The sequence below is a fragment of the Microtus oregoni genome, unplaced genomic scaffold, assembly GCF_018167655.1.
Source record: "Microtus oregoni isolate MIOR12 unplaced genomic scaffold, Mior012 000002F_ref0000024, whole genome shotgun sequence".
In the NCBI taxonomy this organism is placed as follows: Eukaryota; Metazoa; Chordata; class Mammalia; order Rodentia; family Cricetidae; genus Microtus; species Microtus oregoni.
The window spans coordinates 82,211,998-82,223,380 of record NW_024543061.1 but is presented as its reverse complement, the minus strand read 5'-3'; the positions used below and the strand labels follow the sequence as shown (position 1 = coordinate 82,223,380).

At 45.2% G+C, this 11,383-nt stretch overlaps 1 protein-coding gene across 4 annotated transcripts in view; it reads left to right on the top strand.

The window, feature by feature from the left end:
* The first annotated feature begins 8,905 nt into the window (after positions 1 to 8,905).
* Abcc9 (ATP binding cassette subfamily C member 9) overlaps positions 8,906 to 11,383 on the top strand; it is a 138,113-nt gene continuing 135,635 nt past the window's right edge. For all 4 annotated transcript variants that reach the window (XM_041633954.1, XM_041633944.1, XM_041633961.1 and 1 more), the window contains exons 1-2: positions 8,906 to 8,993; positions 9,255 to 9,350. The gene's annotated coding sequence lies outside the window, so the exon portion shown is untranslated. The remainder of the gene's footprint in view (positions 8,994 to 9,254; positions 9,351 to 11,383) is intronic.

The following is an 11,383-nucleotide window of genomic DNA, read 5'->3' as shown; positions in this document are numbered from 1 at the left end:
CACCTTTAATCCCAACACTTGGGAGGCAGAGGATAAGGCAGGCAGATCTCCGTGAGTTCAAGCCTGGTCTACAGATTGAATTCCAAGGCAGTCAGCAAATATTTACATAGGCTCTACATGCCAAACCCAAGCACAGAAAAATGTCTAAAAAAGCTCATAGAAACATACAAGGCAAACCCAGCACATGAGGAGGCTCTTACCCCCAGTGACAGATTGCTGTTTGTGCACAGACACACAGCTAGGTGATGAGAGGATCACTTCTAGAAGGGGATGTGCTTAGCTGCAACCAATGTGATGTCCCTCCTAAGAGCAGGAGATCAGGAACCACCTTCGGCTTCTGTCCTGTGTGTCCCTTCCTTATTCCGATTCTTCCTTCCCACCACTAGCATTGTGATTTAAATCCCACAAGGCACCTCGATATTGAAGCTTCCCCCCATTTCTTTGTGGATTTCACATATTATATTAACTGTATTTACCCTACTCTTCCAAGATTCTACCCTCTTTCCTGACTTCCCTATTGTAGGGGAGAAAGCCGCTTGTTTGTCCCTGCCACACAGCTAGCTTAGTCCTGAAATAACCACACAGAAACTGTGTTCATTAAATCGCTGTTTGGCCTATTAGCTCAAACATCTTATTGGCTAACTCTTACACCTTGATTTAGCCCATTTCTATTAATCTATGTGTTCCCACATGCCAGTGGCTTACTAGGAAAGATTTGTCATGTCTGAATCTGGCAGCTCCATGGTGTCTCTCTCTGACTCTGTCTCCTTTTTCCCAGCATGTCATTTAGTTTTCCCTGCCAACCTAAATTCTGCCCTATCAACTAGGCCAAGGCAGTTTCTTTATTCATTAACCAATGAAAGAAACACACAAACGGACCTCCTACACCATTCCCCAGTTTAGTGTCATTTAAAAAACAACAACAACACTGAGTCCTATTTGTGATGCCTATAAACCCTCGGATGTGTGGCCTTCCACTGGAGCATGGTTGACTTTCCAGGGATACTCTCTTAAACAAAATGGACCCTCCATGTCCCTCCAGCTCCTGGCTGCCTTCCTATTGCTCTAAGACCTGAGGCGTGGCTTGTTTTGTTTCATCCCCCTTTACTCTTCTTTGCGTTCACTGTACTTCAGTTACTGGCCACTGCTTCTACTTCACTGCTTCTACACACAGTCTCTCTCTCTCTCTCTCTCTCTCTCTCTCTCTCTCTCTCTGTGTGTGTGTGTGTGTGTGTGCATGCGCTCGAACACACACACACGTGAGCATGCCAAGTCATGCATGTGTGTATGGAGGCAAGAAAAAGGCCTCAGATCCCCTGGAGCTGGAGGTACAGGTTGTTGTGAGCCATCTAGCATGGGTGCTGGGAACTGAACTCCAGTCCTCTGAAACGGTAGTGGGCACACTTAATCTTTGTGTTGCCTCTCCAGCCCCATGTCCTCTGGTTTCCATCCTTACAATTCCATTACAACTTCAATGATGTAGGAGGTCCTTCTGTCTATATGTTGCTTTCATTGGTTAATAAAGGAACTGCTTTGGGCCTATAGCAGAGCTACAGGGGAGCAGAGCTAGGCAAGGGAAACTAAATGGCATGCTGGGAGAAAGGAGGTAGAGTCAGAGAGACACTATGGAGCTGCTGCCAGAGTCAGACGTGCTAAATCTTTATTGGTAAGCCACTGCCACATGGTGATATACAGATTAATAGAAATGGTTAATTTTATATAAGAGTTAGCCAATAAGAAGCTAGAGCTAATAGGCCAAGTAGTGTTTTAATTAATTCAGTTTCTGCGTGGTTGTTTTGTTTTAGGGCCACCAGAATGAACAAACAGCTCCTTCTTGCTACACTTCAACTCAAGAAGTGTTCAAATTTCCTTCTTTCTTAGACTTGAGGCTATAGAGAGAAAATCCAGCACGCCTGCCTCACTCAGTGCTCATTTCTCCAACCAGAGCTAAGGGATGTTCTTAGCACCCAATAAATATTTGAAGAAAGAACAAATTGCCTGATAGTCTGAACAAACTGACCACAGTCTGAGTATTTTGTTCTAAAGAACGAATGTTTGCCAGGTGTGATGGCGCATGCCCTTAATCCTAGCCACATGAGAGGTCAAGGCAAGAAGATTGCAAGATCAGTACCTACCTGGGCTACGCAATGAGTCCAAAGCCAGACTGGACAATTTAGTAAAATTCTGTCTCAAACAAACAACAACAACAACAAAAATAGAAGAAAAAAAGATGAAGGATTAAGGATGTGGCTCAGTGGTAAAATGTTAGCATGAAGACCTTGGTTTCCTCTCTGGTACAACAAGGAGGAAATTAAAATAACAATTAAATAAGGGGCACTTTGGTTTTCAGCTGATGCAGCTAAAACAGGGTGCAACTGCAGTCTGTTGATTCCCACTGAATTTTCATCAAACACTAATGAGCCAGACCCTTTCTGGCTCTGACTGCTCTTTCCCACATGAGTCATTAAAGAAGGAAATGAGCTCCTTTTTAAGTGGTTCGCATTTGCAGTGAATGAAAGCCATGTTCGTGACTAAGCCAACATAATCTGTAGTGCTTATCTGGCTTGCTGAAGGCACTAGGATCAGCCTGGTTCCAAATCGGCCACTGTGACCTGCTATTCCAGGAACAGCCACGTTTTGACTTAGATCCTCTTTGGTCATTTCCTAAGAAGTTTATCTGATTCACATCCTCAACAAGATCTTTCCAATATTCCTTTTTCTGTGCTCGGAGGACGTGAGGCCATATTCGTGGTTTGTGGGATGCATCGTGATGCAGATATGGGTCTTCAGGGCTCTGAGCATCTGTCCTTCCTCTACCCATCTTCTTGGGAGGAAGTGCCGATGGCTTGATTCCTTCAACTCAGTGTAGCACTGGCTCAGAACAAAGTTCTTTGCTTTCAAAGCGATTTACCTGGCTCAGAATCCTTCAGGGGTCAAGTCTACAGATGGTGTTGTCCCTACTAAGCTTTCAACAGCATCTTCCACTCTATGTTTCTCGCCACTTGCATGTTTACTCTCTGGGAAGGAGGACACGGAGAGTCCATGACAGTGCTCCTGTCAGTGGGAGCCAGCAGACTGAGGTGGCAGAGGGTTGCTTGTCTGATCAGGTTTCTCAGATCCGACTGTGCTCCCTGTCATGGTGACCTGAGCACTAACAAGGAGATGAGAAGGAGTAGAGATCACTGGGATGGATTTAGGGAGCAGCAGGTAGCTTTAACAAGAGCCTGTACCACGTTGGGGGAATCACTGCAAGAGCCGCAGAGAAGGAGGCACGGGGACTGTGATTACTTGAACAGAATTGGAACGCACGTTCAGTTTCGCAGTATGTATGACAGAGTGTTTGGAGCACGGCTGTCCGTGTGACACATTGAGATAGGTCATACATCAGAGAGGGGAAAGCAGGACAAAACGTCCCAGGCATTTGGATGAACAAAACTGAGGATAATCAGTTGTTGTGTGAGGGGTTCTGCGGGACAGGTAGTAGACTCGGTCGGACTATTGAGATGAAACCAGCTTTGAGACAACTTCAAACAAGAGTGAGACATGGGAACCTGGGAATGTTGTAGAGCTACTAGCATCACCTTGGGCCCCTTCGTCTCCTTGTCATCACTTTTCAAATGCCATGAGGGGAGCAGACCTCCCCCAGCACAGTCCCCTAGTGATGCACTGGGTTGACGCAGGCCCAGACAAAGGGAGAATTCTGAAACCGTGGGCCAAATGCCAACCTTTCTTCCTTTTAAAATGGTTTATCTCAGATACTCCTCACAGTGCAGGAAGCTGACCGGCAAAGACGTATTTTAGTGCTGTGTGATGTGCATCCTTCTTGCTGCCGTGTATTTATCAGGAAACAACGCAAGGTCTGCGCTCAACCCAGAAGACACAGACCATGAGAAAAAGAGACAAATGCTGGCAAGTGTCTACTCTAGTGTACTAGCTGGGTTTGTGAGTCAACCTGACCCAGGCTCCAGTCATCAGAGAGGAAGGAGCCTCCATTGAGGAAATACCTCCATGAGATCCAGCTGTAAGGCATTTTCCCAATTAGTGATCCATGGGGGAGGGCCCAGACCATGGTGGGTGGGGCCATGGCTGGGCTGGTGGTCCTGGATTCTATAAGAAGGCATGCTGAGCAAATGACGTGAAGCAAAGCCAGTAAGCCACTCCCCTCCATGGCTTCGGCATCAGCTCCTGCCTCCAGGATCCGGCCCTGCTTGGGTTCCTGCCTTGGCTTCCTTCAGTGTTGCACAGAAAGTGGAAGCATAAGTCGAGTGAACCCTTTCCTCCCCAGTGCTCTTTGGTCGTGGTGTTTCATAGCAACAGTAGAAACGCTAAGACACCTAAATAGACAGCAGTCAGACTGATGAGTGAGCGCAAGGAGAGAGAGAGGAGTGCTCCGTTGTCTGCAGTCTCGTGAATTATACACTTGAGTATATAACATTTGAATCATACCTGCATTATCATCTTTACTTTATAGTGTTGCACCCCACAAAGTTGATTTAAAATATATTTTATAGGTCTGGAGAACTGGCTGAGTCGGGTAACAGCATATACTGGTCCCCCAAAAGATCTGAGTTAGTTTCCAAGCACCCACAATCAGGTGGCTCTTAATAGTGAGTAGCTCCAGCTCCAGGGCATTCGATACCCCCTTCTGGCATGTTAGGGTACTGCATTTACCCTCACATGCCCACACACAAACACATATTCACATAATTATAAATTTAGAAAAGATATCTTGAACAAAGTAAACTAAAATTATTTTATAACCCAGTGTGGTGGCTCACTCCTATAATAACAATTTGGAAGATTGAGACAGGGGGATTACTGAATTCAAGGCCAGCATGGGCTACAAAGTGAGACCCTGTTTCACTATAACACACACACACACACACACACACACACACACACACTAAACTACGTCTTGGAGAGAAGAATGTCCTATCTTTTGCTGGTTTAGAATATATTAACGTTAGAGAAAAAAATGCCAGGAAGTCCCATGTACTTGAGAGACTGCTGGAACCTAAGATTAATACAGACTGTCAGAAAATCATAAAGAGGAAAAGCATAAGAATAAAACAGTGACCTTCATAGTGTAGGCCTCCACAAGAAATGTGCAGTCACAGCGAGGGGAAGAGTGAAAAGGGAGTGACGTGGATGGATGGGAAGATAGATGGAAGCCATCAGGCCTCAGTAACTTACTTCTTAGCTTTAATGGACACCAAGAAGCCACCAAAAGGAGAGTAAAACAAATAACAAAGTGGAAACAGGTATAAAAAGCTTTAGAATTCACACACATACATGGCCCCAATAGTAGAATTGGTCTGATTATAGTTCTAGGCTAAGAAACAGAGAGTGGATCAATTGAACAGCGTAAGTAGCTTAGAAACACATTTGACTATGGCGCTGTCACACGCACAAGGCAAGGCCAGTTTCACAGATGGGGACAGAAGAGCAGCAGTGGTACAATGTATAAAATACATCAACTCTCATCCCACAGCACAGGGCAAAATGAATCCCAGAATAAAAAGCAAAGCATTTGTAATAACTATCAAAGGCAGCCAGTGTTTATTGTGATGGGGAAAGGGACAATATATCCAAGCCAGCATTCCTTACCAGAAGTGTGCAGGGGACTGGCCAAGGGCCTTGGCTCAGGAAGCGCAGTGCTTGCCTGGCATGCGCAAGGCCCTGCGTGCAAACCCCAGTAAGGCTTGGAGAAGTGTGGATGGCACAGCTCCTATGCGCAGGGGGTCACGGTCAAAGGTCAGGACTTCAAACGTCATCCTTGGGTACATAGGGGGTTCCAAGTCAGCCTATACTAGAGAAAGATAGCATATTTCTAAATATACTAAAATGTAGAAAAATGCAAGTTTTTTTAAATTGAAAGTATTGGGTGCTTGTTTTGTTGTAGAACATAGTTGCCAGTTTGGCACTGGTTCCCAGAGCATCACACTTTTGATCCTGGAATTACTATTCAGAGAGTGCATTTTTTTTTTTCTAAACAGGATCTCACTATATAGCTTTGGCTAGCCTGGAACTTGCCATGTAGACCAGGCTAGCTTTTAAGTTAATGATCTTCCTGTCTCTGCCTCCTCAGTGCTGGGAATGAAAGCATGTACCACCATACCTGGCCCCAGAGGATGTATCTTAAAAAATCGCCTACTAGAATTAATTAAAATTATGTTTAGGAACAGATAGTATGGAAAGTCCAGAATTTCAAGCTCAATATCAGGACATGTGTTTAAGCCACAGAATGGAATATTATGCAACAAGTTAATTTATTTCTATGGCCCGTTTTAAGTGTCATGGGAAAGAAAATAATGGCTGCAAAAGAGACAGATTATGTGTTATTATTGCAATAATAAAAACATGCATAGTAAAAGCAGCATGAGGACAACATAGTCATGAATGTTTCTGCAGGGGAGGGAGTCTGATTAGTAATGTGAAGGCCATTTACATTTGCCTGAAGTCTGTGACACATGAACCGTGGTTTGTTTTACTGAAGTCAGGGGGACCTGATAGAATTGTCCAGTCAAGGGCATAGGGAGTGGGAATGATAACCAGAATCCCAGCTAGTATCCCTTGGCCCTTGTTGGCTTTCATTCTCCCCATCTGTCTGTCTATTGTCTGTCCATCCACCCTCCATCTATCATCTATCATGCCATATCTATATCTATCCATCATTTTCAACTATCTATATGCTCTATAATCTATCTTTATCCATCCATTCTATCTATAGCTGTCTATCTATCTATCTATCTATCTATGTATCCATCATGTCTGTCTATCATCTATCTATCTATCTATCTATCTCTGTCTACCTATCAATCATCTATCCATGTGTACTTTTGGTGTTATTCTATATCCCAGGCTTGTTTGAGCACTTCCTCCTTCAGCCACCCATGTGCTTTGTTTTATATATATATATCTTTAAAATAGTGATAATTCCTTTACAAGGAATTTATTTTTATTTTTATGTGTGTTTGCTGAACATATGTATGTGTGCCATGTGTATCTGGTACCTTCAGAGGCCCGGAAAAGGCATCAGATGCCCTGGCACTTGAGTTACAGAGAGCTGTGCATCCCTACATGGGTTCTGGGAACCAACCACAAGAGCACTCTTAACCACTGAGATGTGAAACCAGTCTCAATAATAGTAGTATTTTTTAAAAAACTCCTCAGCTCAACTTCCTTTTGTGTATTCCTATTCTGTGTACTTGGCATTCTCTATCAGTTTCCAATTCTCTCCCAACTTGGTGTGTCCACACTCTGAACATAGTTCTGAGATTCCCAGGTCTCAGACCACACTCTTTTCCTCCGGCCCCAAAGGCTCACTATAGTGTCCAATTGAATGTCATTCTGAGGCTGGAAGATCAGTTCTGGGACCCTCTCAGGTGCCACTCTCTCGGGCCTTGTTGGACCCTGGCAGTGGCACACACTGGTCCCGGAAAACTGGCCAAGGTCGCGTGGATCTTCCCAGAAAGCAGCTTCGTTCTCACATCCCCTGGGGCTGACTGTGCCGGGGTCAGCTTCTGCACCAACTCCTGGAGGTCAGGAAGCCATGGGGTTCTGAGTTCAGCTCAGCTACCAGAGCCCCTAGGGAACTGTATGAAGAACCTCACAGGCACCAACCCGCCAGGCTGACTGTCCTTTATCTGATCAGGACAGTTGCTGAAAACGCTGATTACTGAAAAGGACTCAAAACCTGCCCTTGGGAATCCCAAGGGTTTTTATTCAAGAGTTAGTGGGGTCAAAATTATCCAGTATGATTGTGGCTCACATCTGCAATCCCAACAATCCAGAAACTGAGTCAGGAGAATTACTGCAAGTCTGAGTCTAAACCAGGGTTTGAAACCTTCATCCCCAGCCCCGAAACAAGTAAAACTCAAAAATTTAAAAATTCACCCCTTACTTCCAGAGGGAAAGCTAATTATGGAACAATACACGTACATATGTATATCAAATACACGTACATATGTATATCAAATACCCGCGCGCACGTGTGTGTGTGTGTGTGTGTGTGTGTGTGTGTGTGTGTGTAGCTGACCTCTAACCCTCTGTGTAGTTCTCTGGGCTTTGAACTCCCTGCATCTTCTCCCAAACGCAGACATTTCAGAAGAGCACCACCACAGCCTGCCTTCAGTTGATCTTGTTTTAGGTAGGCTGTGTTGTTTCAAGAGTTAATTCCATCTGTAGTTGGTGAAAGCATAGAAACAAGAAAGTACTGTTGATGCCGAACCTCAGAATCAAAATCACTCATCAAGGGCCACTAATAAGTCTAGAAAGCAGACAAGTTCTCGGGTCACTGGAAGCTTCTGCCCTGTGCCTGCCCATCTAAATAAGACATGCGCGCTTACTTAGCCTGGTGGCGGGTTCTTCTGTTTAGAATGAACCCTTCAGTTCCCAGTTCCGCTGGAAGGGATGACAACTCCAAATCTGTTTCTTGGTGGTCAAAGCAAAGGCTGACTGCGGAGCTGGTACCTTCCGTGTTTTCACATCTGACAACCCTAGTTTTTATGGTTCAAGCGTCGGTTTTTGCAAGTTCCACTATCTAGTGGAGTTTGGGGGCCGAGGCGGCTTATGGCATTGGTTTGGCACATCTCCCCTGAGCTCGCCCCTAGCAGAGCAGCTGGGCAGCAGAAAGTGGCTCCGGGGAAGGGTGGTGGAGGATCCCAAGTGGACGTGGTTCCGACTGGGGAGGGTCCGGGTGGAGAGGGTCCCGGGTCGGGAGGGTCCTGGGCCTCAGGCGATGTGCCCCGTGCTTCTGCGGTTTCCTGCCTGGGCGCGGCGGAGTCCGCCAGGCCCGCAGCGCAGCGCTGCTCAGCAGCGCAGCGGAGGAGAAACGCGATAGGAGGCAGCAGCTGGCCTCCCACCCACCCTAAAAATAATCCACCCGCCGGCTGTCCGACCGACCGGGGAGGAAAACTTGCTGTCCCATGGAGCGCGCGAGCTCCTCGGCTTGCTACAGAGCGATCACCGACCGCTTTGAAGAGTCACCGGCTGTAAGCTGTTGATTTTGATCTACTATTTCCTCAGTTTAGGCGCTCGCTATTTCTAGAATTCAGGGGATAGGGCCCTGGCTGGAGAGGAGAAGAAGGTGGGGATCAAGTTTCAAGTCTGATTTACACAACCCTGCAGGCTGGAGCCCAAACCTACAGGAAACAGGGAAAGGTGTCACTGATTAATGTGTGGACTTAGCTATTCCCATTATTATTCCCGAAGCAGCTTTCGATCCACTGAATTTGTTCCTTTTCGCTTTTTAGGAGTCCGGTGCACTGGTCTGAAATATACTTCTTCAGGCGTTTGGAAGGTAGCTCGAGTGGCCGGTAGGGGGACTGAGTACAGGAGCCAAATTCAAGGTATTTATTATTTATTTATTTATTTTCTGCTTGTTTGCTCCTTGTTGATTACAGTGTCTAAGAAATCTTATCTGTGGAAGGAGTCCATCATTGGCTTTCCTGTGTCACAGAACGTCACAGTCTCTGAAGGACTGTGGATGGACTAAGATCAAAAATTCCATCAAGCCAGTGGTTATTTTTGTTAGGAAATTTCCTACTTGGATCTGTAGAGAATCAGCCAGACAGCTAGCTAGACTCACTTTGTGAGGTCTCTACCGAGAAACTTCGAAGTGATTTCAGCGTTTGTCTTTGTAAATGACGGGCATCCTGTGTGTCATGGGTAGCAGTGATGCCTTAGGTGCCTTCAAAGGGCGGTGCTAAGTGCCGAGTAATCAGGTGAATTGTTTCATGTGTTCCCAGGAAAGCCAGCCTGTGCATGTTTGTCTTAGGTGATTCCGGAGCCTGAGATTGGCTGGAACTGTCAATGGGTCACAACTGACATTTTCAACTAGGTGGGCAGGTAGGTGACTGCCTCTCACTCACCCACGTTGGAAGGAGGAGGCTGGCAGAAGTAGCTGGCGTCCCTGATGCATGGTGCTGTTTTGGCATGTTTTAGGAACTGCATCAGTTAGTCTTTGTTCTCCTTTGGAAGAGTCAATCGAGTTGATAGATGAGCTATTAGACTTATGAACTAATACCGCATTTTATAGATCCCAGGTGCGGTGGACTAAGTAAGCTTTTGAGTTGCTACTCTCTCTAGGAAACAAGAAGTTAGGCCATGAAGAAATCCTCTCCCCTCTGTTTTCTGCTCTGCAAGCCATCCCATAATCAAAGTTTCACTTTTGATCTTTGTTTTAAAGTTTGCTCCTTCCAGTTCCCCAACCCTGATGACTGTTATAAACACTTGACAGTCTTTCAGAGGGATTTTGTGTGGGGGAAGAAAGATGTTCTGTTTCTCCTTTTGATCCTCTGCCTCGTTGCTGGTACTTCTGTGCAGAACTGAGCCTAACCAGATCCAGGGTGGAAGACACTAGTCACGGATGACAGTTTCGCCCTCAAGAGCATTAGTGGAAAGCCTTCCTCAAATGCTCACAACAGCCCAAGCTCTGGAACCCCAGACACTGTTTGTTTGGAAACTTAAGGATTTATGAGAAGGTTGGGGTGTAGTTTGGTTTGTAGACTGAATGCCTAGAACCTTGAGGGTCTGGATTTGAATTCTAGAACACACACAGGTGTCTGATCTCTCTCTCTCTCTCTCTCTCTCTCTCTCTCTCTCTCACACACACACACACACACACACACCATGCACACACCATCTTGAGTCAATGTCTTTGGTGGACACAGACACTAAAATAGCTGCTATAAATTTTCTCGTTCCCTCCTTCTGGTTTGCTGTAGCTGGCTGCTAGAACCTGCTTCCTGGACAGTGGGTTTAGAGACAGAAATCTAAAGGTCAAAGGGTCAGTTGAGGAGAAGTCAAAAGGAAACAAGGAGAGCTATATAAGCGGAGAGAGTGGGAACCAGGGCAAGGCTCAGGGACCACAGCAGGGGGAATAAAATCATCTAGATTTTTTTCTGTGAAATGTGAACTTGAGGGCAGTGGATCGAGTGTGTGGTTCAGTGGTAAACCTTTTGCCTAGCATGCTCAATGCTCTGCATTTGGGCTCCTGCACTGTAGAATCAAACAAAAATGACTTAGAGTTCCATTTTATCATTTCCACTAAACAAGGAAATAGTCTTAAAAATCTCATTGCTAGCTATGAGTTTTTAGATTGCCTTTCTATTTTTATCAAAACACATTTACTAATACACATATGTGAATGTTTAACTTCCATATTGTCACTATTTGGAAGTTTTCAATTCTTTCTCCTGTGTGAGGTTTTTTTTTTTGTGTATAATGATTTACCAAATAAATAGCTGAATTTTGAATTTGTTGTAAAAATACAATTTTTTAAAAAAGATCTCAACTAGAGAGCCTGTCAGTGACTTCTCCACAAAAGCACTTATTAAAAATAATACGTGTGAAGGGTTATAAACAAACATTTGGAATATAA